The sequence below is a fragment of the Microcebus murinus genome, chromosome 22 (assembly GCF_040939455.1).
Source record: "Microcebus murinus isolate Inina chromosome 22, M.murinus_Inina_mat1.0, whole genome shotgun sequence".
Lineage (NCBI taxonomy): Eukaryota > Metazoa > Chordata > Mammalia > Primates > Cheirogaleidae > Microcebus > Microcebus murinus.
The window spans coordinates 35,023,255-35,049,942 of NC_134125.1; the positions used below are offsets into that span (position 1 = coordinate 35,023,255).

Here is a 26,688-nt window from a genome sequence, read left to right on the forward strand (position 1 = left end):
GCATCAGTTGCTCCTCCAAAGCGCACCCCCGACCCCCAGCAGGCCGCGTTGTCCAGCCAGCCCCTGGGCCTCCCTGGGGTGCCCGGCACAAAAGTGCAGACACCCACCTGACTGGCAATATCAGCTTGAGGACGTTTCTGCCACTCTAAGGACCCGCAGGCCAGCTGGGCCTCCGGGCAGGACAGAGAGCCCCGGAATCCGACGCGGAGAGCTGGGTGTACGTCCCCACCAGGAGGCGGTCCCCACCTCCACGGCTCTCCCCTCGCGGGGAGCGGCAGCCGCAGGGCCTCAGAGAAGACACCGGGCTGGGCCCCCGCGGCACAGTGGGGGCACGTGCCCCGCCCGCGACTTAGCGAGGGCTGCGCGAGACTGCTGCGGCCGCCCGGCTGCCGGGTTCCTGGAGGGCTTCCTGGAAGCAGCGTCCACACCAAGCCCTCGGAAGGCCCAGGCGACGGAGGAGCCCGTCAGGCAGGGGCCGAGGTGGGGAGGAGCGAGTCAGGCAGGGGCCAAGGTGATGGGCCGGGCGGGGAGGAGCGTGTCACGCAGGGGCAGAGGATGGTGACAGGCCGGGCGGGGAGGAGCCGGTCAGGCAGGGGACGAGGACAGTGACGGGCCTGGCGGGGGAGGAGCGCCTCAGGCAGGGGCAGAGGAGACGGGCTGGGTAGGGGTCAGGGTTACAGTTAGGGCGCCATTCACAATCGCAAAGATGTGGAAGCGCCCCGAGTGCCCATCGATCCACGGGTGCATTAATAAAATGTGGCGCGTGGACACCACGGAGTGCCGTTCAGCTATGAGGAACAGCGGTGAGAGGGCACCTCTCGTGTTCTCCCGGCCAGAGCTGGAACCCGTTCCAGTAAGCCAAGTGTCCCAAGAACGGACACAAGAGCGCCACGTGCGCGCGCTCGCCAGCAGATTGGTAGGAACCGATGGACACCTAAGTGGACACAGAGGAATCGCCTTCATCGGGTGGGTGTCGGGCGGGCGTGGGCAGGGGATGGGCATGCACATCCATTAGGAATGGGGTGGGTGCGCACCAACCGGGGCATGGGCGCACTTGAAGCTCTGACCCGAGGGGGGAGGCGGGGACAGGGCGATGCAGCTGACCTTAACATTGGTACCCCCACCATACGCTGGGAGAAAATGAGAAATAAATGAATCAGAAAACGGGGGGGAGGGGGGCACGGGCAATACATGTCACCTCAATACGTGGACTCCCATGATCTGCTCGGAAAGAGAGAGAAAAGGAAATGTAATCATAGAGATAAGACACACCTTTTCAGAAAATGAATCCGAAAAGAAAAGTAAAATGAGGCCTGTGGAGCAGGTCTGCGTGTGACTCCGGATCCCCCAACATCCAGTGCCACCACCAAAGATTCCTACGTGTAGCCCGTAGAACCCCAAAAGCAACGGGATGAGTTCTGGTCACATACTCGCTCAAAATGACGTCCTGGAATTCTCCTGGAACTCCCTCCCCTCTCAGCCTCTCAAGGTTTCCTCCAGCGTGTCGGTTCCCACAGACCAGACCTTTGGTCTGACACCTGACAGTCCAGATGCCACGCGTGCTGCCGCGTGGCGGCGGTGTCACAGCTCGGGACAAGAGGAGGCCCCACGGTGCGGGCTGGGGCGCCAGGCACCGCGACGGGCGCTGAGGGTGGGGGTGATCCCCCTGACCGCCGCCGCGCTCCCAGAAAGGGGACAGAACAAGAGGCAAAAAAAAAAAAAAAAAAAAAAAGCCTACGGCACCAGTATTCCCAGGCGGTCTCCCATCCAAGTACTGACCAGGCCCGACCCTGCTTAGCTTCCGAGACCAGACGAGACCGGGCGCGTTCAGGCCGGCATGGCCGGAGACGGCGGAGGGCGCCCCTGCCCCGCTCAAGAAGCCGAGCCTCTCTGCGCTTCCCCTCTCCGGGCCTGTTGCGTTCGCCGGCCGGGTCCGGCGGGCTCCGCGGGACTGGGGAGAGGGGCGGGGCGGCGTGGGGGGCTGTCCAGACACACACACACACACACACACACACACACACACACACGCGAGATGGGCCTCCACGGCTGGACCCGCCAAGGTGGAGACCTTCCAGCCCCCCTCCTCTCCTCGCCTCCTTCACCTACCTGCCCCCCACCCCCAGCGCGCCGCCCCTGCTGACTGAGCACACGCACGGGGCGCTCGACCTTTGCCCCCAGCCAGGGGCCGCCCTCCCCCACAAACCCTTTCAGCTGTGCCCCCCGCCCTGTGCGTGGGCTGCCGCCTATTCCCCAGGGCCAGGGCTGGGGCACAGCGCATGGGGGAGGGGAGCGAGTGTAGGGGCGTCTCTCGGGATGTGTCCCATGGGTGTGGTGGGGTGGGGTGGGGTGCTTTGGGGGGCTCTGAAGAAATCAATCCCCTCCATCTCCTCCCTCTGGAAAACCCCCAAGCCCTTGGAGAACTGCCCGCACCGCTACCGTGGGGGCCGGGACCCTCCTCTGTGTCCTCCTGTGGCCCAGTCCAAGGGGCCTGGGCCTGGCCGGGGCTGCATTGGACCCCGACCACCCTGGCGTGTGGACTCGCTAAAAATCGGCGATTAGATATTGGATTCCAGCTTCATGGAGGTCATTTCACTAATGAGTGCACCGGAAAGAGTTTCCTAAACCATCTGTGAGGGTGGCAACTGAAAGAGAATTTTAAAGCTGACAGAATAGGCGAGGGAAGGCATAGGAGATTTCCACACCCAGCAAGGAAGACTTTCCCGAAATGGAAGAAAGAAACGAGCAAACAGAGACACCGGTAGCCCGCCCGGATCAGAGTCTGTCCCTGAGAGAAAGTACCCTGACCAGGTTCACCCGTGGGTGGTTGGCGAGCTAGCGGCATTCAGAAGAGCGAGGCCCGCAGTCTGTGCGGAAGACACCTGCACTCGGGTGTGTGTGGCGGCACAATTCACAAGCAGCTCCAGATGTTAAACCAAGGAGAAGCCAGGGAGTTCCCAACGCCCCAGGTGTCCTCAGCCCACGACCGGCTGCTGTGGGAATGCGAAGCCCGGCTCCTTGTCTCAGAGCGGGACAACCAGGAGGTGTGATGTCCACCCCGGGGTTCCCAGGAGGATCAGGCTGAAGCTGGGACTTGGCCTCAACGTGTCCCCTCGCCTGGCCACCCCCTTCCCCTTCCTGCTCCTCTACTCCTGGTGCCCCTCCATCCAGGGGCCAGACCTTAAAGAGTCACCGCAAGAGAATCCTGGTCCCAAAGGAGCCTTCTGGGGGACCCGTGCTGAGAGAGGTTGTGGGCATGGCCTGCTGGGGCTCTGCCCGACCCAGGGCTGAGAGATGCAACCTCCCAGCTCTGGGTCCCTGCAGGAAGTGTTGGCAAGCACAGGGCCAGTCCTCCAAAGGCCCAGGTGCAGGGAGCCCAGGCCAAGCAGCCTGTGGAAGAAGCCACTTGCCGTGCCACCCCGGGAACACCACTGCAGGCCCCGGCCCTTCCCACCTCCTCCTCCCCCCCCCCCGCGCCCCCGCCCGACATGGCGCAGGGCTCAGAGACACCTCAGACTCTTGCTACCCAAAGTGCAAAGGGCATCAGTTGCTCCTCCAAACCCCCCGCCCAGCAGACCACGTTGTCCAGCCAGCCCCCGGGCCTCCCTGGGGTACCCAGCACAAAAGTGCAGACACCCACCGGACCCTCAATCTCAGTTTTTGGATGTTTTTGCCACTCTAAGGACCCGCAGGCCAGCTGGGCCTTCTGGCAGGACAGAGAGCCCCGGAATCCGACGTGGAGAGCTGCGTGTGGAGAGCTGCGTGTACGTCCCCATCAGGAGGCCGTCCCCACCTCCGCCGCTCTCCCCTCGCGGGGAGCGGCAGCCGCAGGGCCTCAGGGAAGACACCAGGCTGGGCCCCCACGGCACAGCGGGGGCACGTCCCCCACACGCGACTTAGGGATGGCTGCTCGAGACTGCTGCGTCCACCCTGCTGCCGGGTTTCTGGAGGGCTTCCTGGAAGCAGCGTCCACACCAAGCCCTTGGAAGGCCCAGGCGACGGGGGAGCCGGTCATGCAGGGGCCGAGGATGGTGACGGGCAAGGAGGAGCATGTCAGGCAGGGGCCGAAGACGGTGACGGTGACGGGCCGGGTAGGAAGGAGCCGTTCAGGCAGGGGCCGAGGACGGTGACGGGCCTGGCCGGGGAGGAGTGCGTCAGGCAGGGGCACAGGAGACGGGCGGGGTAAGGGTTAGGGTTACAGTTAGGGCACAATTCACAATCGCAAAGATGTGGAAGCGACCCGAGTGCCCATCCATCCAGGAGTGCATTAATAAAATCTGGCGCGTGGACACCACGGAGTGCCATTCGGCCCTGAGGAGCAGCGGTGAGAGGGCACCTCTCGTGTTCTCCCGGCCAGAGCTGGAACCCGTTCCAGTAAGCCAAGTATCCCAAGAATGGACACACGAGCGCCACGTGAGCGCGCTCACCACCAAATCGGTACGAACGGATGGACACCTAAGTGGACACAGAGGAATCACCTTCATCGGGTGGGCGTCGGGCGGGCGGGGGGAGGGGATGGGCATACACATCCATTAGGAATGGGGTGGGTGCGCACCGACTGGGGGATGGGCGCACTTGAAGCTAATGACCGGAGGGGGGAGGCTGGGAGAGGACAACGTACCCGACCTTAACATTGGTACCCCCACAATACGCTGGAACAACATGAGAGGTAAATGAATAAGAACACAGGGGGGAGGGGGGCACGGGCAACACATGTCACCTGGATACTTGGACTCCCATCAACTGCTTGAAAAGAGAGAGAAAAGAAAATGCAATAATAGAGGTAAGAGACACGTTTTAAAAATAATGAATCCGAAGAGAAAAGTAAAAGGAGGCCTGTGGAGCAGGTCTGGGTGTGACTCCGGATCCCCCAACATCAGGTGCCACCACCAAAGATTCCTACGTGGAGCCCATAGAACCCCAAAAGCAACGGGACGAGTTCTGGTCACGTACTCCCTCAAAATGACATCCTGGCCTTCTTCTGGAACTCCCTCCCCTCTCAGACTCTCAAGGTTTCCTCCAGCGTGTCGGTTCCCACAGACCAGACCTTTGGTCTGAGACCTGACAGTCCAGATGCCACGCATGCTGTCGCGTGGCGGCGGTGTCGCGGCTTGGGACAAGAGGAGGCCCCACGGTGCGGGCTGGGGTGCCAGGCACCGCGGCGGGCGCTGAGGGTGGGGGTGACCCCCACCCCGGTCCGCCGCCGCGCTCCCAGAAAGGGGACAGAACAAGAGGCAAAAAAAAAAAAGCAGCAGCAGCCTACCGCACCCGGTATTCCCAGGCGGTCTCCATCCAAGTACTAACCAGGCCCGACCCTGCTTAGCTTCCGAGAACAGACGAGATCCGGCGGGCGCGTTCAGGGTGGTGTGGCCCTAGACGGTGGAAGGCGCCCCTGCCACGCTCAAGAAGCCGAGCCTCTCTGCGCTTCCCCGCCGCCTCCTCCCGCCCCAGGCCCCGCGCCGGGCCGGGACTGTTGAGTTCGCCGGCCGGGTCCGGCGGGCTCCGAGGGACAGGGGTGACGGGCGGGGCGGGGCGGGCCGGGGTGGGGAGCTGTCTCTCTATACACACCCACACACACTCACACTCACTCAACAAGATGCGATTCCACGGCTGGACTCGCCAAGGTGGAGACCTTCCAGCCCACCTCCTCTCCTCGCCTGGCCTACTTCACCTACCAGCTGCCCAACCCCCAGCGCGTCCCCGCCGCCGCCACTGCTGACTGCGCACGCGCGGGGCTCTCGCCCTTTGACCCCAGCCAGGGGCCGCCCTCCCCGACAACCTCTTTCAGCTGCGCCCCCCCCCAGCCCTGTGGGTGGGCTGCCCCCTATTCCCCCAGACCAGGGCCGGGGCACAGCGCAAAAGGGAGGGGAGCGAGTGTATGGGGCGTCTCTCTCTCTCTCACTCTCTCTCACTCTCTCTCTCTCTCTCTCTCTCTCTCTCTCTCTCTCTCTCTCTCTCTCTCGGGATGTGTCCCATGGGTGGGGTGGGGTGGCGTGGTTTGTGTGGCGCTGAAGAAATCAGTCCCCTCCATCTCCTACCACTGGAAAACGCCCAAGCCCTTGGAGAACTGCCCGCACCGCTACCGTGGGGGCCGGGACCCTCCTCTGTGTCCTCCTGTGGCCCAGTCCAAGGGGCCTGGGCCTGGCCGGGGCTGCATTGGACCCCGACCACCCTGGCGTGTGGACTCGCTAGAAATCGGCGATTAGATATTGGATTCCAGCTTCATTGAGGTCATTTCACTAATGAGTGCACCGGAAAGAGTTTCCTACTCCATCTGTGAGGGTGGTAACTGAAAGAGAATTTTAAAGCTGACAGAATAGGTGAGGAAAGGCATAGGAGATTTCCACACCCAGTAAGGAAGCCTTTCCCGAAATGGAAGAAAGAAACGAGCAAACAGAGACACCGGTAGCCCGCCCGGATCAGAGTCTGCCCCTGAGAGAAAGTACCCTGACCAGGTTCACCCGTGGGTGGGTGGCGAGCTAGCGGCATTCAGAAGAGCGAGGCCCGCAGTCTGTGCGGAAGACACCTGCACTCGGGTGTGTGTGGCGGCACAATTCACAAGCAGCTCAGATGTTAAACCAAGGAGAAGCCAGGGAGTTCCCAACGCCCCAGGTGTCCTCAGCCCACGACCGGCTGCTGTGAAAATGCGAAGCCCGGGTCCGGGTCTCAGAGCAGGACAACCAGGAGGTGTGATGTCCAGCCCGGGGTTCCCAGGAGGATCAGGCTGAAGCTTGGACTTGGCCTCAAAGTGTCCCCTCACCTGGCCACCCCCTTCCCCTTCCTGCTCCTCTACTCCTGGTGCCCCTCCACCCAGGGGCCAGACCTTAAACAGTCACCCGCAAGAGAATCCTGGTCCCAAAGAAGCCTTCTGGGGGACCCGTGCTGAGAGAGGTTGTGGGCATGGCCCGCTGGGGCTCTGCCCGACCCAGGGCTGGGAGATGCAACCTCCCAGCTCTGGGTCCCTGCAGGAAGTGTCGGCAAGAACAGGGCCAGTCCTCCAAAGGCCCAGGTGCAGGGAGCCCAGGCCGAGCAGCCTGTGGAAGAAGCCACATGCCGTGCCACCCCGGGAACACGACTGTAGGTCACGGCCCCTGCCACCTCCTCCTCCTCCTCCTCTCCCCGACATGGAGCAGGGCTCAGAGACACCTCAGACGCTGCTAGCAAAGTCCAAAGGGCATCAGTTGCTCCTCCAAAGCGCACCCCCGACCCCCAGCAGGCCGCGTTGTCCAGCCAGCCCCTGGGCCTCCCTGGGGTGCCCGGCACAAAAGTGCAGACACCCACCTGACTGGCAATATCAGCTTGAGGACGTTTCTGCCACTCTAAGGACCCGCAGGCCAGCTGGGCCTCCGGGCAGGACAGAGAGCCCCGGAATCCGACGCGGAGAGCTGGGTGTACGTCCCCACCAGGAGGCGGTCCCCACCTCCACGGCTCTCCCCTCGCGGGGAGCGGCAGCCGCAGGGCCTCAGAGAAGACACCGGGCTGGGCCCCCGCGGCACAGTGGGGGCACGTGCCCCGCCCGCGACTTAGCGAGGGCTGCGCGAGACTGCTGCGGCCGCCCGGCTGCCGGGTTCCTGGAGGGCTTCCTGGAAGCAGCGTCCACACCAAGCCCTCGGAAGGCCCAGGCGACGGAGGAGCCCGTCAGGCAGGGGCCGAGGTGGGGAGGAGCGAGTCAGGCAGGGGCCAAGGTGATGGGCCGGGCGGGGAGGAGCGTGTCACGCAGGGGCAGAGGACGGTGACAGGCCGGGCGGGGAGGAGCCGGTCAGGCAGGGGACGAGGACAGTGACGGGCCTGGCGGGGGAGGAGCGCCTCAGGCAGGGGCAGAGGAGACGGGCTGGGTAGGGGTCAGGGTTACAGTTAGGGCGCCATTCACAATCGCAAAGATGTGGAAGCGCCCCGAGTGCCCATCGATCCACGGGTGCATTAATAAAATGTGGCGCGTGGACACCACGGAGTGCCGTTCAGCTATGAGGAACAGCGGTGAGAGGGCACCTCTCGTGTTCTCCTGGCCAGAGCTGGAACCCGTTCCAGTAAGCCAAGTGTCCCAAGAACGGACACAAGAGCGCCACGTGCGCGCGCTCGCCAGCAGATTGGTAGGAACCGATGGACACCTAAGTGGACACAGAGGAATCGCCTTCATCGGGTGGGTGTCGGGCGGGCGTGGGCAGGGGATGGGCATGCACATCCATTAGGAATGGGGTGGGTGCGCACCAACCGGGGCATGGGCGCACTTGAAGCTCTGACCCGAGGGGGGAGGCGGGGACAGGGCGATGCAGCTGACCTTAACATTGGTACCCCCACCATACGCTGGGAGAAAATGAGAAATAAATGAATCAGAAAACGGGGGGGAGGGGGGCACGGGCAATACATGTCACCTCAATACGTGGACTCCCATGATCTGCTCGGAAAGAGAGAGAAAAGGAAATGTAATCATAGAGATAAGACACACCTTTTCAGAAAATGAATCCGAAAAGAAAAGTAAAATGAGGCCTGTGGAGCAGGTCTGCGTGTGACTCCGGATCCCCCAACATCCAGTGCCACCACCAAAGATTCCTACGTGTAGCCCGTAGAACCCCAAAAGCAACGGGATGAGTTCTGGTCACATACTCGCTCAAAATGACGTCCTGGAATTCTCCTGGAACTCCCTCCCCTCTCAGCCTCTCAAGGTTTCCTCCAGCGTGTCGGTTCCCACAGACCAGACCTTTGGTCTGACACCTGACAGTCCAGATGCCACGCGTGCTGCCGCGTGGCGGCGGTGTCACAGCTCGGGACAAGAGGAGGCCCCACGGTGCGGGCTGGGGCGCCAGGCACCGCGACGGGCGCTGAGGGTGGGGGTGATCCCCCTGACCGCCGCCGCGCTCCCAGAAAGGGGACAGAACAAGAGGCAAAAAAAAAAAAAAAAAAAAAAAAAGCCTACGGCACCAGTATTCCCAGGCGGTCTCCCATCCAAGTACTGACCAGGCCCGACCCTGCTTAGCTTCCGAGACCAGACGAGACCGGGCGCGTTCAGGCCGGCATGGCCGGAGACGGCGGAGGGCGCCCCTGCCCCGCTCAAGAAGCCGAGCCTCTCTGCGCTTCCCCTCTCCGGGCCTGTTGCGTTCGCCGGCCGGGTCCGGCGGGCTCCGCGGGACTGGGGAGAGGGGCGGGGCGGCGTGGGGGGCTGTCCAGACACACACACACACACACACACACACACACACACACGCGAGATGGGCCTCCACGGCTGGACCCGCCAAGGTGGAGACCTTCCAGCCCCCCTCCTCTCCTCGCCTCCTTCACCTACCTGCCCCCCACCCCCAGCGCGCCGCCCCTGCTGACTGAGCACACGCACGGGGCGCTCGACCTTTGCCCCCAGCCAGGGGCCGCCCTCCCCCACAAACCCTTTCAGCTGTGCCCCCCGCCCTGTGCGTGGGCTGCCGCCTATTCCCCAGGGCCAGGGCTGGGGCACAGCGCATGGGGGAGGGGAGCGAGTGTAGGGGCGTCTCTCGGGATGTGTCCCATGGGTGTGGTGGGGTGGGGTGGGGTGCTTTGGGGGGCTCTGAAGAAATCAATCCCCTCCATCTCCTCCCTCTGGAAAACCCCCAAGCCCTTGGAGAACTGCCCGCACCGCTACCGTGGGGGCCGGGACCCTCCTCTGTGTCCTCCTGTGGCCCAGTCCAAGGGGCCTGGGCCTGGCCGGGGCTGCATTGGACCCCGACCACCCTGGCGTGTGGACTCGCTAAAAATCGGCGATTAGATATTGGATTCCAGCTTCATGGAGGTCATTTCACTAATGAGTGCACCGGAAAGAGTTTCCTAAACCATCTGTGAGGGTGGCAACTGAAAGAGAATTTTAAAGCTGACAGAATAGGCGAGGGAAGGCATAGGAGATTTCCACACCCAGCAAGGAAGACTTTCCCGAAATGGAAGAAAGAAACGAGCAAACAGAGACACCGGTAGCCCGCCCGGATCAGAGTCTGTCCCTGAGAGAAAGTACCCTGACCAGGTTCACCCGTGGGTGGTTGGCGAGCTAGCGGCATTCAGAAGAGCGAGGCCCGCAGTCTGTGCGGAAGACACCTGCACTCGGGTGTGTGTGGCGGCACAATTCACAAGCAGCTCCAGATGTTAAACCAAGGAGAAGCCAGGGAGTTCCCAACGCCCCAGGTGTCCTCAGCCCACGACCGGCTGCTGTGGGAATGCGAAGCCCGGCTCCTTGTCTCAGAGCGGGACAACCAGGAGGTGTGATGTCCACCCCGGGGTTCCCAGGAGGATCAGGCTGAAGCTGGGACTTGGCCTCAACGTGTCCCCTCGCCTGGCCACCCCCTTCCCCTTCCTGCTCCTCTACTCCTGGTGCCCCTCCATCCAGGGGCCAGACCTTAAAGAGTCACCGCAAGAGAATCCTGGTCCCAAAGGAGCCTTCTGGGGGACCCGTGCTGAGAGAGGTTGTGGGCATGGCCTGCTGGGGCTCTGCCCGACCCAGGGCTGAGAGATGCAACCTCCCAGCTCTGGGTCCCTGCAGGAAGTGTTGGCAAGCACAGGGCCAGTCCTCCAAAGGCCCAGGTGCAGGGAGCCCAGGCCAAGCAGCCTGTGGAAGAAGCCACTTGCCGTGCCACCCCGGGAACACCACTGCAGGCCCCGGCCCTTCCCACCTCCTCCTCCTCCCCCCCCCCCCGCGCCCCCGCCCGACATGGCGCAGGGCTCAGAGACACCTCAGACTCTTGCTACCCAAAGTGCAAAGGGCATCAGTTGCTCCTCCAAACCCCCCGCCCAGCAGACCACGTTGTCCAGCCAGCCCCCGGGCCTCCCTGGGGTACCCAGCACAAAAGTGCAGACACCCACCGGACCCTCAATCTCAGTTTTTGGATGTTTTTGCCACTCTAAGGACCCGCAGGCCAGCTGGGCCTTCTGGCAGGACAGAGAGCCCCGGAATCCGACGTGGAGAGCTGCGTGTGGAGAGCTGCGTGTACGTCCCCATCAGGAGGCCGTCCCCACCTCCGCCGCTCTCCCCTCGCGGGGAGCGGCAGCCGCAGGGCCTCAGGGAAGACACCAGGCTGGGCCCCCACGGCACAGCGGGGGCACGTCCCCCACACGCAACTTAGGGATGGCTGCTCGAGACTGCTGCGTCCACCCTGCTGCCGGGTTTCTGGAGGGCTTCCTGGAAGCAGCGTCCACACCAAGCCCTTGGAAGGCCCAGGCGACGGGGGAGCCGGTCATGCAGGGGCCGAGGATGGTGACGGGCAAGGAGGAGCATGTCAGGCAGGGGCCGAAGACGGTGACGGTGACGGGCCGGGTAGGAAGGAGCCGTTCAGGCAGGGGCCGAGGACGGTGACGGGCCTGGCCGGGGAGGAGTGCGTCAGGCAGGGGCACAGGAGACGGGCGGGGTAAGGGTTAGGGTTACAGTTAGGGCACAATTCACAATCGCAAAGATGTGGAAGCGACCCGAGTGCCCATCCATCCAGGAGTGCATTAATAAAATCTGGCGCGTGGACACCACGGAGTGCCATTCGGCCCTGAGGAGCAGCGGTGAGAGGGCACCTCTCGTGTTCTCCCGGCCAGAGCTGGAACCCGTTCCAGTAAGCCAAGTATCCCAAGAATGGACACACGAGCGCCACGTGAGCGCGCTCACCACCAAATCGGTACGAACGGATGGACACCTAAGTGGACACAGAGGAATCACCTTCATCGGGTGGGCGTCGGGCGGGCGGGGGGAGGGGATGGGCATACACATCCATTAGGAATGGGGTGGGTGCGCACCGACTGGGGGATGGGCGCACTTGAAGCTAATGACCGGAGGGGGGAGGCTGGGAGAGGACAACGTACCCGACCTTAACATTGGTACCCCCACAATACGCTGGAACAACATGAGAGGTAAATGAATAAGAACACAGGGGGGAGGGGGGCACGGGCAACACATGTCACCTGGATACTTGGACTCCCATCAACTGCTTGAAAAGAGAGAGAAAAGAAAATGCAATAATAGAGGTAAGAGACACGTTTTAAAAATAATGAATCCGAAGAGAAAAGTAAAAGGAGGCCTGTGGAGCAGGTCTGGGTGTGACTCCGGATCCCCCAACATCAGGTGCCACCACCAAAGATTCCTACGTGGAGCCCATAGAACCCCAAAAGCAACGGGACGAGTTCTGGTCACGTACTCCCTCAAAATGACATCCTGGCCTTCTTCTGGAACTCCCTCCCCTCTCAGACTCTCAAGGTTTCCTCCAGCGTGTCGGTTCCCACAGACCAGACCTTTGGTCTGAGACCTGACAGTCCAGATGCCACGCATGCTGTCGCGTGGCGGCGGTGTCGCGGCTTGGGACAAGAGGAGGCCCCACGGTGCGGGCTGGGGTGCCAGGCACCGCGGCGGGCGCTGAGGGTGGGGGTGACCCCCACCCCGGTCCGCCGCCGCGCTCCCAGAAAGGGGACAGAACAAGAGGCAAAAAAAAAAAAGCAGCAGCAGCCTACCGCACCCGGTATTCCCAGGCGGTCTCCATCCAAGTACTAACCAGGCCCGACCCTGCTTAGCTTCCGAGAACAGACGAGATCCGGCGGGCGCGTTCAGGGTGGTGTGGCCCTAGACGGTGGAAGGCGCCCCTGCCACGCTCAAGAAGCCGAGCCTCTCTGTGCTTCCCCGCCGCCTCCTCCCGCCCCAGGCCCCGCGCCGGGCCGGGACTGTTGAGTTCGCCGGCCGGGTCCGGCGGGCTCCGAGGGACAGGGGTGACGGGCGGGGCGGGGCGGGCCGGGGTGGGGAGCTGTCTCTCTATACACACCCACACACACTCACACTCACTCAACAAGATGCGATTCCACGGCTGGACTCGCCAAGGTGGAGACCTTCCAGCCCCCCTCCTCTCCTCGCCTGGCCTACTTCACCTACCAGCTGCCCAACCCCCAGCGCGTCCCCGCCGCCGCCACTGCTGACTGCGCACGCGCGGGGCTCTCGCCCTTTGACCCCAGCCAGGGGCCGCCCTCCCCGACAACCTCTTTCAGCTGCGCCCCCCCCAGCCCTGTGGGTGGGCTGCCCCCTATTCCCCCAGACCAGGGCCGGGGCACAGCGCAAAAGGGAGGGGAGCGAGTGTATGGGGCGTCTCTCTCTCTCTCACTCTCTCTCACTCTCTCTCTCTCTCTCTCTCTCTCTCTCTCTCTCTCTCTCTCTCTCTCTCTCTCTCGGGATGTGTCCCATGGGTGGGGTGGGGTGGCGTGGTTTGTGTGGCGCTGAAGAAATCAGTCCCCTCCATCTCCTACCACTGGAAAACGCCCAAGCCCTTGGAGAACTGCCCGCACCGCTACCGTGGGGGCCGGGACCCTCCTCTGTGTCCTCCTGTGGCCCAGTCCAAGGGGCCTGGGCCTGGCCGGGGCTGCATTGGACCCCGACCACCCTGGCGTGTGGACTCGCTAGAAATCGGCGATTAGATATTGGATTCCAGCTTCATTGAGGTCATTTCACTAATGAGTGCACCGGAAAGAGTTTCCTACTCCATCTGTGAGGGTGGTAACTGAAAGAGAATTTTAAAGCTGACAGAATAGGTGAGGAAAGGCATAGGAGATTTCCACACCCAGTAAGGAAGCCTTTCCCGAAATGGAAGAAAGAAACGAGCAAACAGAGACACCGGTAGCCCGCCCGGATCAGAGTCTGCCCCTGAGAGAAAGTACCCTGACCAGGTTCACCCGTGGGTGGGTGGCGAGCTAGCGGCATTCAGAAGAGCGAGGCCCGCAGTCTGTGCGGAAGACACCTGCACTCGGGTGTGTGTGGCGGCACAATTCACAAGCAGCTCAGATGTTAAACCAAGGAGAAGCCAGGGAGTTCCCAACGCCCCAGGTGTCCTCAGCCCACGACCGGCTGCTGTGAAAATGCGAAGCCCGGGTCCGGGTCTCAGAGCAGGACAACCAGGAGGTGTGATGTCCACCCCGGGGTTCCCAGGAGGATCAGGCTGAAGCTTGGACTTGGCCTCAAAGTGTCCCCTCACCTGGCCACCCCCTTCCCCTTCCTGCTCCTCTACTCCTGGTGCCCCTCCACCCAGGGGCCAGACCTTAAACAGTCACCCGCAAGAGAATCCTGGTCCCAAAGAAGCCTTCTGGGGGACCCGTGCTGAGAGAGGTTGTGGGCATGGCCCGCTGGGGCTCTGCCCGACCCAGGGCTGGGAGATGCAACCTCCCAGCTCTGGGTCCCTGCAGGAAGTGTCGGCAAGAACAGGGCCAGTCCTCCAAAGGCCCAGGTGCAGGGAGCCCAGGCCGAGCAGCCTGTGGAAGAAGCCACATGCCGTGCCACCCCGGGAACACGACTGTAGGTCACGGCCCCTGCCACCTCCTCCTCCTCCTCCTCTCCCCGACATGGAGCAGGGCTCAGAGACACCTCAGACGCTGCTAGCAAAGTCCAAAGGGCATCAGTTGCTCCTCCAAAGCGCACCCCCGACCCCCAGCAGGCCGCGTTGTCCAGCCAGCCCCTGGGCCTCCCTGGGGTGCCCGGCACAAAAGTGCAGACACCCACCTGACTGGCAATATCAGCTTGAGGACGTTTCTGCCACTCTAAGGACCCGCAGGCCAGCTGGGCCTCCGGGCAGGACAGAGAGCCCCGGAATCCGACGCGGAGAGCTGGGTGTACGTCCCCACCAGGAGGCGGTCCCCACCTCCACGGCTCTCCCCTCGCGGGGAGCGGCAGCCGCAGGGCCTCAGAGAAGACACCGGGCTGGGCCCCCGCGGCACAGTGGGGGCACGTGCCCCGCCCGCGACTTAGCGAGGGCTGCGCGAGACTGCTGCGGCCGCCCGGCTGCCGGGTTCCTGGAGGGCTTCCTGGAAGCAGCGTCCACACCAAGCCCTCGGAAGGCCCAGGCGACGGAGGAGACCGTCAGGCAGGGGCCGAGGTGGGGAGGAGCGAGTCAGGCAGGGGCCAAGGTGATGGGCCGGGCGGGGAGGAGCGTGTCACGCAGGGGCAGAGGACGGTGACAGGCCGGGCGGGGAGGAGCCGGTCAGGCAGGGGACGAGGACAGTGACGGGCCTGGCGGGGGAGGAGCGCCTCAGGCAGGGGCAGAGGAGACGGGCTGGGTAGGGGTCAGGGTTACAGTTAGGGCGCCATTCACAATCGCAAAGATGTGGAAGCGCCCCGAGTGCCCATCGATCCACGGGTGCATTAATAAAATGTGGCGCGTGGACACCACGGAGTGCCGTTCAGCTATGAGGAACAGCGGTGAGAGGGCACCTCTCGTGTTCTCCCGGCCAGAGCTGGAACCCGTTCCAGTAAGCCAAGTGTCCCAAGAACGGACACAAGAGCGCCACGTGCGCGCGCTCGCCAGCAGATTGGTAGGAACCGATGGACACCTAAGTGGACACAGAGGAATCGCCTTCATCGGGTGGGTGTCGGGCGGGCGTGGGCAGGGGATGGGCGTGCACATCCATTAGGAATGGGGTGGGTGCGCACCAACCGGGGCATGGGCGCACTTGAAGCTCTGACCCGAGGGGGGAGGCGGGGACAGGGCGATGCAGCTGACCTTAACATTGGTACCCCCACCATACGCTGGGAGAAAATGAGAAATAAATGAATCAGAAAACGGGGGGGAGGGGGGCACGGGCAATACATGTCACCTCAATACGTGGACTCCCATGATCTGCTCGGAAAGAGAGAGAAAAGGAAATGTAATCATAGAGATAAGACACACCTTTTCAGAAAATGAATCCGAAAAGAAAAGTAAAATGAGGCCTGTGGAGCAGGTCTGCGTGTGACTCCGGATCCCCCAACATCCAGTGCCACCACCAAAGATTCCTACGTGTAGCCCGTAGAACCCCAAAAGCAACGGGATGAGTTCTGGTCACATACTCGCTCAAAATGACGTCCTGGAATTCTCCTGGAACTCCCTCCCCTCTCAGCCTCTCAAGGTTTCCTCCAGCGTGTCGGTTCCCACAGACCAGACCTTTGGTCTGACACCTGACAGTCCAGATGCCACGCGTGCTGCCGCGTGGCGGCGGTGTCACAGCTCGGGACAAGAGGAGGCCTCACGGTGCGGGCTGGGGCGCCAGGCACCGCGACGGGCGCTGAGGGTGGGGGTGATCCCCCTGACCGCCGCCGCGCTCCCAGAAAGGGGACAGAACAAGAGGCAAAAAAAAAAAAAAAAAAAAAAAAAAAGCCTACGGCACCAGTATTCCCAGGCGGTCTCCCATCCAAGTACTGACCAGGCCCGACCCTGCTTAGCTTCCGAGACCAGACGAGACCGGGCGCGTTCAGGCCGGCATGGCCGGAGACGGCGGAGGGCGCCCCTGCCCCGCTCAAGAAGCCGAGCCTCTCTGCGCTTCCCCTCTCCGGGCCTGTTGCGTTCGCCGGCCGGGTCCGGCGGGCTCCGCGGGACTGGGGAGAGGGGCGGGGCGGCGTGGGGGGCTGTCCAGACACACACACACACACACACACACACACACACACGCGAGATGGGCCTCCACGGCTGGACCCGCCAAGGTGGAGACCTTCCAGCCCCCCTCCTCTCCTCGCCTCCTTCACCTACCTGCCCCCCACCCCCAGCGCGCCGCCCCTGCTGACTGAGCACACGCACGGGGCGCTCGACCTTTGCCCCCAGCCAGGGGCCGCCCTCCCCCACAAACCCTTTCAGCTGTGCCCCCCGCCCTGTGCGTGGGCTGCCGCCTATTCCCCAGGGCCAGGGCTGGGGCACAGCGCATGGGGGAGGGGAGCGAGTGTAGGGGCGTCTCTCGGGATGTGTCCCATGGGTGTGGTGGGGTGGGGTGGGGTGCTTTGGGGGGCTCTGAAGAAATCAATCCCCTCCATCTCCTCCCTCTGGAAAACCCCCAAGCCCTTGGAGAACTGCCCGCACCGCTACCGTGGGGGCCGGGACCCTCCTCTGTGTCCTCCTGTGGCCCAGTCCAAGGGGCCTGGGCCTGGCCGGGGCTGCATTGGACCCCGACCACCCTGGCGTGTGGACTCGCTAAAAATCGGCGATTAGATATTGGATTCCAGCTTCATGGAGGTCATTTCACTAATGAGTGCACCGGAAAGAGTTTCCTAAACCATCTGTGAGGGTGGCAACTGAAAGAGAATTTTAAAGCTGACAGAATAGGCGAGGGAAGGCATAGGAGATTTCCACACCCAGCAAGGAAGACTTTCCCGAAATGGAAGAAAGAAACGAGCAAACAGAGACACCGGTAGCCCGCCCGGATCAGAGTCTGTCCCTGAGAGAAAGTACCCTGACCAGGTTCACCCGTGGGTGGTTGGCGAGCTAGCGGCATTCAGAAGAGCGAGGCCCGCAGTCTGTGCGGAAGACACCTGCACTCGGGTGTGTGTGGCGGCACAATTCACAAGCAGCTCCAGATGTTAAACCAAGGAGAAGCCAGGGAGTTCCCAACGCCCCAGGTGTCCTCAGCCCACGACCGGCTGCTGTGGGAATGCGAAGCCCGGCTCCTTGTCTCAGAGCGGGACAACCAGGAGGTGTGATGTCCACCCCGGGGTTCCCAGGAGGATCAGGCTGAAGCTGGGACTTGGCCTCAACGTGTCCCCTCGCCTGGCCACCCCCTTCCCCTTCCTGCTCCTCTACTCCTGGTGCCACTCCATCCAGGGGCCAGACCTTAAAGAGTCACCGCAAGAGAATCCTGGTCCCAAAGGAGCCTTCTGGGGGACCCGTGCTGAGAGAGGTTGTGGGCATGGCCTGCTGGGGCTCTGCCCGACCCAGGGCTGAGAGATGCAACCTCCCAGCTCTGGGTCCCTGCAGGAAGTGTTGGCAAGCACAGGGCCAGTCCTCCAAAGGCCCAGGTGCAGGGAGCCCAGGCCAAGCAGCCTGTGGAAGAAGCCACTTGCCGTGCCACCCCGGGAACACCACTGCAGGCCCCGGCCCTTCCCACCTCCTCCTCCTCCCCCCCCCCCGCGCCCCCGCCCGACATGGCGCAGGGCTCAGAGACACCTCAGACTCTTGCTACCCAAAGTGCAAAGGGCATCAGTTGCTCCTCCAAACCCCCCGCCCAGCAGACCACGTTGTCCAGCCAGCCCCCGGGCCTCCCTGGGGTACCCAGCACAAAAGTGCAGACACCCACCGGACCCTCAATCTCAGTTTTTGGATGTTTTTGCCACTCTAAGGACCCGCAGGCCAGCTGGGCCTTCTGGCAGGACAGAGAGCCCCGGAATCCGACGTGGAGAGCTGCGTGTGGAGAGCTGCGTGTACGTCCCCATCAGGAGGCCGTCCCCACCTCCGCCGCTCTCCCCTCGCGGGGAGCGGCAGCCGCAGGGCCTCAGGGAAGACACCAGGCTGGGCCCCCACGGCACAGCGGGGGCACGTCCCCCACACGCGACTTAGGGATGGCTGCTCGAGACTGCTGCGTCCACCCTGCTGCCGGGTTTCTGGAGGGCTTCCTGGAAGCAGCGTCCACACCAAGCCCTTGGAAGGCCCAGGCGACGGGGGAGCCGGTCATGCAGGGGCCGAGGATGGTGACGGGCAAGGAGGAGCATGTCAGGCAGGGGCCGAAGACGGTGACGGTGACGGGCCGGGTAGGAAGGAGCCGTTCAGGCAGGGGCCGAGGACGGTGACGGGCCTGGCCGGGGAGGAGTGCGTCAGGCAGGGGCACAGGAGACGGGCGGGGTAAGGGTTAGGGTTACAGTTAGGGCACAATTCACAATCGCAAAGATGTGGAAGCGACCCGAGTGCCCATCCATCCAGGAGTGCATTAATAAAATCTGGCGCGTGGACACCACGGAGTGCCATTCGGCCCTGAGGAGCAGCGGTGAGAGGGCACCTCTCGTGTTCTCCCGGCCAGAGCTGGAACCCGTTCCAGTAAGCCAAGTATCCCAAGAATGGACACACGAGCGCCACGTGAGCGCGCTCACCACCAAATCGGTACGAACGGATGGACACCTAAGTGGACACAGAGGAATCACCTTCATCGGGTGGGCGTCGGGCGGGCGGGAGGAGGGGATGGGCATACACATCCATTAGGAATGGGGTGGGTGCGCACCGACTGGGGGATGGGCGCACTTGAAGCTAATGACCGGAGGGGGGAGGCTGGGAGAGGACAACGTACCCGACCTTAACATTGGTACCCCCACAATACGCTGGAACAACATGAGAGGTAAATGAATAAGAACACAGGGGGGAGGGGGGCACGGGCAACACATGTCACCTGGATACTTGGACTCCCATCAACTGCTTGAAAAGAGAGAGAAAAGAAAATGCAATAATAGAGGTAAGAGACACGTTTTAAAAATAATGAATCCGAAGAGAAAAGTAAAAGGAGGCCTGTGGAGCAGGTCTGGGTGTGACTCCGGATCCCCCAACATCAGGTGCCACCACCAAAGATTCCTACGTGGAGCCCATAGAACCCCAAAAGCAACGGGACGAGTTCTGGTCACGTACTCCCTCAAAATGACATCCTGGCCTTCTTCTGGAACTCCCTCCCCTCTCAGACTCTCAAGGTTTCCTCCAGCGTGTCGGTTCCCACAGACCAGACCTTTGGTCTGAGACCTGACAGTCCAGATGCCACGCATGCTGTCGCGTGGCGGCGGTGTCGCGGCTTGGGACAAGAGGAGGCCCCACGGTGCGGGCTGGGGTGCCAGGCACCGCGGCGGGCGCTGAGGGTGGGGGTGACCCCCACCCCGGTCCGCCGCCGCGCTCCCAGAAAGGGGACAGAACAAGAGGCAAAAAAAAAAAAGCAGCAGCAGCCTACCGCACCCGGTATTCCCAGGCGGTCTCCATCCAAGTACTAACCAGGCCCGACCCTGCTTAGCTTCCGAGAACAGACGAGATCCGGCGGGCGCGTTCAGGGTGGTGTGGCCCTAGACGGTGGAAGGCGCCCCTGCCACGCTCAAGAAGCCGAGCCTCTCTGCGCTTCCCCGCCGCCTCCTCCCGCCCCAGGCCCCGCGCCGGGCCGGGACTGTTGAGTTCGCCGGCCGGGTCCGGCGGGCTCCGAGGGACAGGGGTGACGGGCGGGGCGGGGCGGGCCGGGGTGGGGAGCTGTCTCTCTATACACACCCACACACACTCACACTCACTCAACAAGATGCGATTCCACGGCTGGACTCGCCAAGGTGGAGACCTTCCAGCCCACCTCCTCTCCTCGCCTGGCCTACTTCACCTACCAGCTGCCCAACCCCCAGCGCGTCCCCGCCGCCGCCACTGCTGACTGCGCACGCGCGGGGCTCTCGCCCTTTGACCCCAGCCAGGGGCCGCCCTCCCCGACAACCTCTTTCAGCTGCGCCCCCCCCAGCCCTGTGGGTGGGCTGCCCCCTATTCCCCCAGACCAGGGCCGGGGCACAGCGCAAAAGGGAGGGGAGCGAGTGTATGGGGCGTCTCTCTCTCTCTCACTCTCTCTCACTCTCTCTCTCTCTCTCTCTCTCTCTCTCTCTCTCTCTCTCTCTCTCTCTCGGGATGTGTCCCATGGGTGGGGTGGGGTGGCGTGGTTTGTGTGGCGCTGAAGAAATCAGTCCCCTCCATCTCCTACCACTGGAAAACGCCCAAGCCCTTGGAGAACTGCCCGCACCGCTACCGTGGGGGCCGGGACCCTCCTCTGTGTCCTCCTGTGGCCCAGTCCAAGGGGCCTGGGCCTGGCCGGGGCTGCATTGGACCCCGACCACCCTGGCGTGTGGACTCGCTAGAAATCGGCGATTAGATATTGGATTCCAGCTTCATTGAGGTCATTTCACTAATGAGTGCACCGGAAAGAGTTTCCTACTCCATCTGTGAGGGTGGTAACTGAAAGAGAATTTTAAAGCTGACAGAATAGGTGAGGAAAGGCATAGGAGATTTCCACACCCAGTAAGGAAGCCTTTCCCGAAATGGAAGAAAGAAACGAGCAAACAGAGACACCGGTAGCCCGCCCGGATCAGAGTCTGCCCCTGAGAGAAAGTACCCTGACCAGGTTCACCCGTGGGTGGGTGGCGAGCTAGCGGCATTCAGAAGAGCGAGGCCCGCAGTCTGTGCGGAAGACACCTGCACTCGGGTGTGTGTGGCGGCACAATTCACAAGCAGCTCAGATGTTAAACCAAGGAGAAGCCAGGGAGTTCCCAACGCCCCAGGTGTCCTCAGCCCACGACCGGCTGCTGTGAAAATGCGAAGCCCGGGTCCGGGTCTCAGAGCAGGACAACCAGGAGGTGTGATGTCCACCCCGGGGTTCCCAGGAGGATCAGGCTGAAGCTTGGACTTGGCCTCAAAGTGTCCCCTCACCTGGCCACCCCCTTCCCCTTCCTGCTCCTCTACTCCTGGTGCCCCTCCACCCAGGGGCCAGACCTTAAACAGTCACCCGCAAGAGAATCCTGGTCCCAAAGAAGCCTTCTGGGGGACCCGTGCTGAGAGAGGTTGTGGGCATGGCCCGCTGGGGCTCTGCCCGACCCAGGGCTGGGAGATGCAACCTCCCAGCTCTGGGTCCCTGCAGGAAGTGTCGGCAAGAACAGGGCCAGTCCTCCAAAGGCCCAGGTGCAGGGAGCCCAGGCCGAGCAGCCTGTGGAAGAAGCCACATGCCGTGCCACCCCGGGAACACGACTGTAGGTCACGGCCCCTGCCACCTCCTCCTCCTCCTCCTCTCCCCGACATGGAGCAGGGCTCAGAGACACCTCAGACGCTGCTAGCAAAGTCCAAAGGGCATCAGTTGCTCCTCCAAAGCGCACCCCCGACCCCCAGCAGGCCGCGTTGTCCAGCCAGCCCCTGGGCCTCCCTGGGGTGCCCGGCACAAAAGTGCAGACACCCACCTGACTGGCAATATCAGCTTGAGGACGTTTCTGCCACTCTAAGGACCCGCAGGCCAGCTGGGCCTCCGGGCAGGACAGAGAGCCCCGGAATCCGACGCGGAGAGCTGGGTGTACGTCCCCACCAGGAGGCGGTCCCCACCTCCACGGCTCTCCCCTCGCGGGGAGCGGCAGCCGCAGGGCCTCAGAGAAGACACCGGGCTGGGCCCCCGCGGCACAGTGGGGGCACGTGCCCCGCCCGCGACTTAGCGAGGGCTGCGCGAGACTGCTGCGGCCGCCCGGCTGCCGGGTTCCTGGAGGGCTTCCTGGAAGCAGCGTCCACACCAAGCCCTCGGAAGGCCCAGGCGACGGAGGAGCCCGTCAGGCAGGGGCCGAGGTGGGGAGGAGCGAGTCAGGCAGGGGCCAAGGTGATGGGCCGGGCGGGGAGGAGCGTGTCACGCAGGGGCAGAGGATGGTGACAGGCCGGGCGGGGAGGAGCCGGTCAGGCAGGGGACGAGGACAGTGACGGGCCTGGCGGGGGAGGAGCGCCTCAGGCAGGGGCAGAGGAGACGGGCTGGGTAGGGGTCAGGGTTACAGTTAGGGCGCCATTCACAATCGCAAAGATGTGGAAGCGCCCCGAGTGCCCATCGATCCACGGGTGCATTAATAAAATGTGGCGCGTGGACACCACGGAGTGCCGTTCAGCTATGAGGAACAGCGGTGAGAGGGCACCTCTCGTGTTCTCCCGGCCAGAGCTGGAACCCGTTCCAGTAAGCCAAGTGTCCCAAGAACGGACACAAGAGCGCCACGTGCGCGCGCTCGCCAGCAGATTGGTAGGAACCGATGGACACCTAAGTGGACACAGAGGAATCGCCTTCATCGGGTGGGTGTCGGGCGGGCGTGGGCAGGGGATGGGCATGCACATCCATTAGGAATGGGGTGGGTGCGCACCAACCGGGGCATGGGCGCACTTGAAGCTCTGACCCGAGGGGGGAGGCGGGGACAGGGCGATGCAGCTGACCTTAACATTGGTACCCCCACCATACGCTGGGAGAAAATGAGAAATAAATGAATCAGAAAACGGGGGGGAGGGGGGCACGGGCAATACATGTCACCTCAATACGTGGACTCCCATGATCTGCTCGGAAAGAGAGAGAAAAGGAAATGTAATCATAGAGATAAGACACACCTTTTCAGAAAATGAATCCGAAAAGAAAAGTAAAATGAGGCCTGTGGAGCAGGTCTGCGTGTGACTCCGGATCCCCCAACATCCAGTGCCACCACCAAAGATTCCTACGTGTAGCCCGTAGAACCCCAAAAGCAACGGGATGAGTTCTGGTCACATACTCGCTCAAAATGACGTCCTGGAATTCTCCTGGAACTCCCTCCCCTCTCAGCCTCTCAAGGTTTCCTCCAGCGTGTCGGTTCCCACAGACCAGACCTTTGGTCTGACACCTGACAGTCCAGATGCCACGCGTGCTGCCGCGTGGCGGCGGTGTCACAGCTCGGGACAAGAGGAGGCCCCACGGTGCGGGCTGGGGCGCCAGGCACCGCGACGGGCGCTGAGGGTGGGGGTGATCCCCCTGACCGCCGCCGCGCTCCCAGAAAGGGGACAGAACAAGAGGCAAAAAAAAAAAAAAAAAAAAAAAAGCCTACGGCACCAGTATTCCCAGGCGGTCTCCCATCCAAGTACTGACCAGGCCCGACCCTGCTTAGCTTCCGAGACCAGACGAGACCGGGCGCGTTCAGGCCGGCATGGCCGGAGACGGCGGAGGGCGCCCCTGCCCCGCTCAAGAAGCCGAGCCTCTCTGCGCTTCCCCTCTCCGGGCCTGTTGCGTTCGCCGGCCGGGTCCGGCGGGCTCCGCGGGACTGGGGAGAGGGGCGGGGCGGCGTGGGGGGCTGTCCAGACACACACACACACACACACACACACACACACACACGCGCGAGATGGGCCTCCACGGCTGGACCCGCCAAGGTGGAGACCTTCCAGCCCCCCTCCTCTCCTCGCCTCCTTCACCTACCTGCCCCCCACCCCCAGCGCGCCGCCCCTGCTGACTGAGCACACGCACGGGGCGCTCGACCTTTGCCCCCAGCCAGGGGCCGCCCTCCCCCACAAACCCTTTCAGCTGTGCCCCCCGCCCTGTGCGTGGGCTGCCGCCTATTCCCCAGGGCCAGGGCTGGGGCACAGCGCATGGGGGAGGGGAGCGAGTGTAGGGGCGTCTCTCGGGATGTGTCCCATGGGTGTGGTGGGGTGGGGTGGGGTGCTTTGGGGGGCTCTGAAGAAATCAATCCCCTCCATCTCCTCCCTCTGGAAAACCCCCAAGCCCTTGGAGAACTGCCCGCACCGCTACCGTGGGGGCCGGGACCCTCCTCTGTGTCCTCCTGTGGCCCAGTCCAAGGGGCCTGGGCCTGGCCGGGGCTGCATTGGACCCCGACCACCCTGGCGTGTGGACTCGCTAAAAATCGGCGATTAGATATTGGATTCCAGCTTCATGGAGGTCATTTCACTAATGAGTGCACCGGAAAGAGTTTCCTAAACCATCTGTGAGGGTGGCAACTGAAAGAGAATTTTAAAGCTGACAGAATAGGCGAGGGAAGGCATAGGAGATTTCCACACCCAGCAAGGAAGACTTTCCCGAAATGGAAGAAAGAAACGAGCAAACAGAGACACCGGTAGCCCGCCCGGATCAGAGTCTGTCCCTGAGAGAAAGTACCCTGACCAGGTTCACCCGTGGGTGGTTGGCGAGCTAGCGGCATTCAGAAGAGCGAGGCCCGCAGTCTGTGCGGAAGACACCTGCACTCGGGTGTGTGTGGCGGCACAATTCACAAGCAGCTCCAGATGTTAAACCAAGGAGAAGCCAGGGAGTTCCCAACGCCCCAGGTGTCCTCAGCCCACGACCGGCTGCTGTGGGAATGCGAAGCCCGGCTCCTTGTCTCAGAGCGGGACAACCAGGAGGTGTGATGTCCACCCCGGGGTTCCCAGGAGGATCAGGCTGAAGCTGGGACTTGGCCTCAACGTGTCCCCTCGCCTGGCCACCCCCTTCCCCTTCCTGCTCCTCTACTCCTGGTGCCCCTCCATCCAGGGGCCAGACCTTAAAGAGTCACCGCAAGAGAATCCTGGTCCCAAAGGAGCCTTCTGGGGGACCCGTGCTGAGAGAGGTTGTGGGCATGGCCTGCTGGGGCTCTGCCCGACCCAGGGCTGAGAGATGCAACCTCCCAGCTCTGGGTCCCTGCAGGAAGTGTTGGCAAGCACAGGGCCAGTCCTCCAAAGGCCCAGGTGCAGGGAGCCCAGGCCAAGCAGCCTGTGGAAGAAGCCACTTGCCGTGCCACCCCGGGAACACCACTGCAGGCCCCGGCCCTTCCCACCTCCTCCTCCTCCCCCCCCCCCCGCGCCCCCGCCCGACATGGCGCAGGGCTCAGAGACACCTCAGACTCTTGCTACCCAAAGTGCAAAGGGCATCAGTTGCTCCTCCAAACCCCCCGCCCAGCAGACCACGTTGTCCAGCCAGCCCCCGGGCCTCCCTGGGGTACCCAGCACAAAAGTGCAGACACCCACCGGACCCTCAATCTCAGTTTTTGGATGTTTTTGCCACTCTAAGGACCCGCAGGCCAGCTGGGCCTTCTGGCAGGACAGAGAGCCCCGGAATCCGACGTGGAGAGCTGCGTGTGGAGAGCTGCGTGTACGTCCCCATCAGGAGGCCGTCCCCACCTCCGCCGCTCTCCCCTCGCGGGGAGCGGCAGCCGCAGGGCCTCAGGGAAGACACCAGGCTGGGCCCCCACGGCACAGCGGGGGCACGTCCCCCACACGCGACTTAGGGATGGCTGCTCGAGACTGCTGCGTCCACCCTGCTGCCGGGTTTCTGGAGGGCTTCCTGGAAGCAGCGTCCACACCAAGCCCTTGGAAGGCCCAGGCGACGGGGGAGCCGGTCATGCAGGGGCCGAGGATGGTGACGGGCAAGGAGGAGCATGTCAGGCAGGGGCCGAAGACGGTGACGGTGACGGGCCGGGTAGGAAGGAGCCGTTCAGGCAGGGGCCGAGGACGGTGACGGGCCTGGCCGGGGAGGAGTGCGTCAGGCAGGGGCACAGGAGACGGGCGGGGTAAGGGTTAGGGTTACAGTTAGGGCACAATTCACAATCGCAAAGATGTGGAAGCGACCCGAGTGCCCATCCATCCAGGAGTGCATTAATAAAATCTGGCGCGTGGACACCACGGAGTGCCATTCGGCCCTGAGGAGCAGCGGTGAGAGGGCACCTCTCGTGTTCTCCCGGCCAGAGCTGGAACCCGTTCCAGTAAGCCAAGTATCCCAAGAATGGACACACGAGCGCCACGTGAGCGCGCTCACCACCAAATCGGTACGAACGGATGGACACCTAAGTGGACACAGAGGAATCACCTTCATCGGGTGGGCGTCGGGCGGGCGGGGGGAGGGGATGGGCATACACATCCATTAGGAATGGGGTGGGTGCGCACCGACTGGGGGATGGGCGCACTTGAAGCTAATGACCGGAGGGGGGAGGCTGGGAGAGGACAACGTACCCGACCTTAACATTGGTACCCCCACAATACGCTGGAACAACATGAGAGGTAAATGAATAAGAACACAGGGGGGAGGGGGGCACGGGCAACACATGTCACCTGGATACTTGGACTCCCATCAACTGCTTGAAAAGAGAGAGAAAAGAAAATGCAATAATAGAGGTAAGAGACACGTTTTAAAAATAATGAATCCGAAGAGAAAAGTAAAAGGAGGCCTGTGGAGCAGGTCTGGGTGTGACTCCGGATCCCCCAACATCAGGTGCCACCACCAAAGATTCCTACGTGGAGCCCATAGAACCCCAAAAGCAACGGGACGAGTTCTGGTCACGTACTCCCTCAAAATGACATCCTGGCCTTCTTCTGGAACTCCCTCCCCTCTCAGACTCTCAAGGTTTCCTCCAGCGTGTCGGTTCCCACAGACCAGACCTTTGGTCTGAGACCTGACAGTCCAGATGCCACGCATGCTGTCGCGTGGCGGCGGTGTCGCGGCTTGGGACAAGAGGAGGCCCCACGGTGCGGGCTGGGGTGCCAGGCACCGCGG

The 26,688-nt window shown here is 62.9% G+C and overlaps 7 pseudogenes; all 7 read right to left on the reverse strand.

The window, feature by feature from the left end:
* Positions 1-1,731: 1,731 nt before the first annotated feature.
* LOC142863672 (uncharacterized) lies at positions 1,732-1,849 on the reverse strand (annotated as a pseudogene).
* Positions 1,850-5,253: 3,404 nt separating this feature from the next.
* LOC142863730 (uncharacterized) lies at positions 5,254-5,375 on the reverse strand (annotated as a pseudogene).
* Positions 5,376-8,904: 3,529 nt separating this feature from the next.
* LOC142863673 (uncharacterized) lies at positions 8,905-9,022 on the reverse strand (annotated as a pseudogene).
* Positions 9,023-12,428: 3,406 nt separating this feature from the next.
* On the reverse strand, positions 12,429-12,550 carry LOC142863731 (uncharacterized; annotated as a pseudogene).
* A 3,536-nt stretch (positions 12,551-16,086) lies between these two features.
* Positions 16,087-16,204, reverse strand: LOC142863675 (uncharacterized; annotated as a pseudogene).
* A 3,403-nt stretch (positions 16,205-19,607) lies between these two features.
* On the reverse strand, positions 19,608-19,729 carry LOC142863732 (uncharacterized; annotated as a pseudogene).
* Positions 19,730-23,256: 3,527 nt separating this feature from the next.
* On the reverse strand, positions 23,257-23,374 carry LOC142863676 (uncharacterized; annotated as a pseudogene).
* Between the last annotated feature and the right edge of the window lie 3,314 nt (positions 23,375-26,688).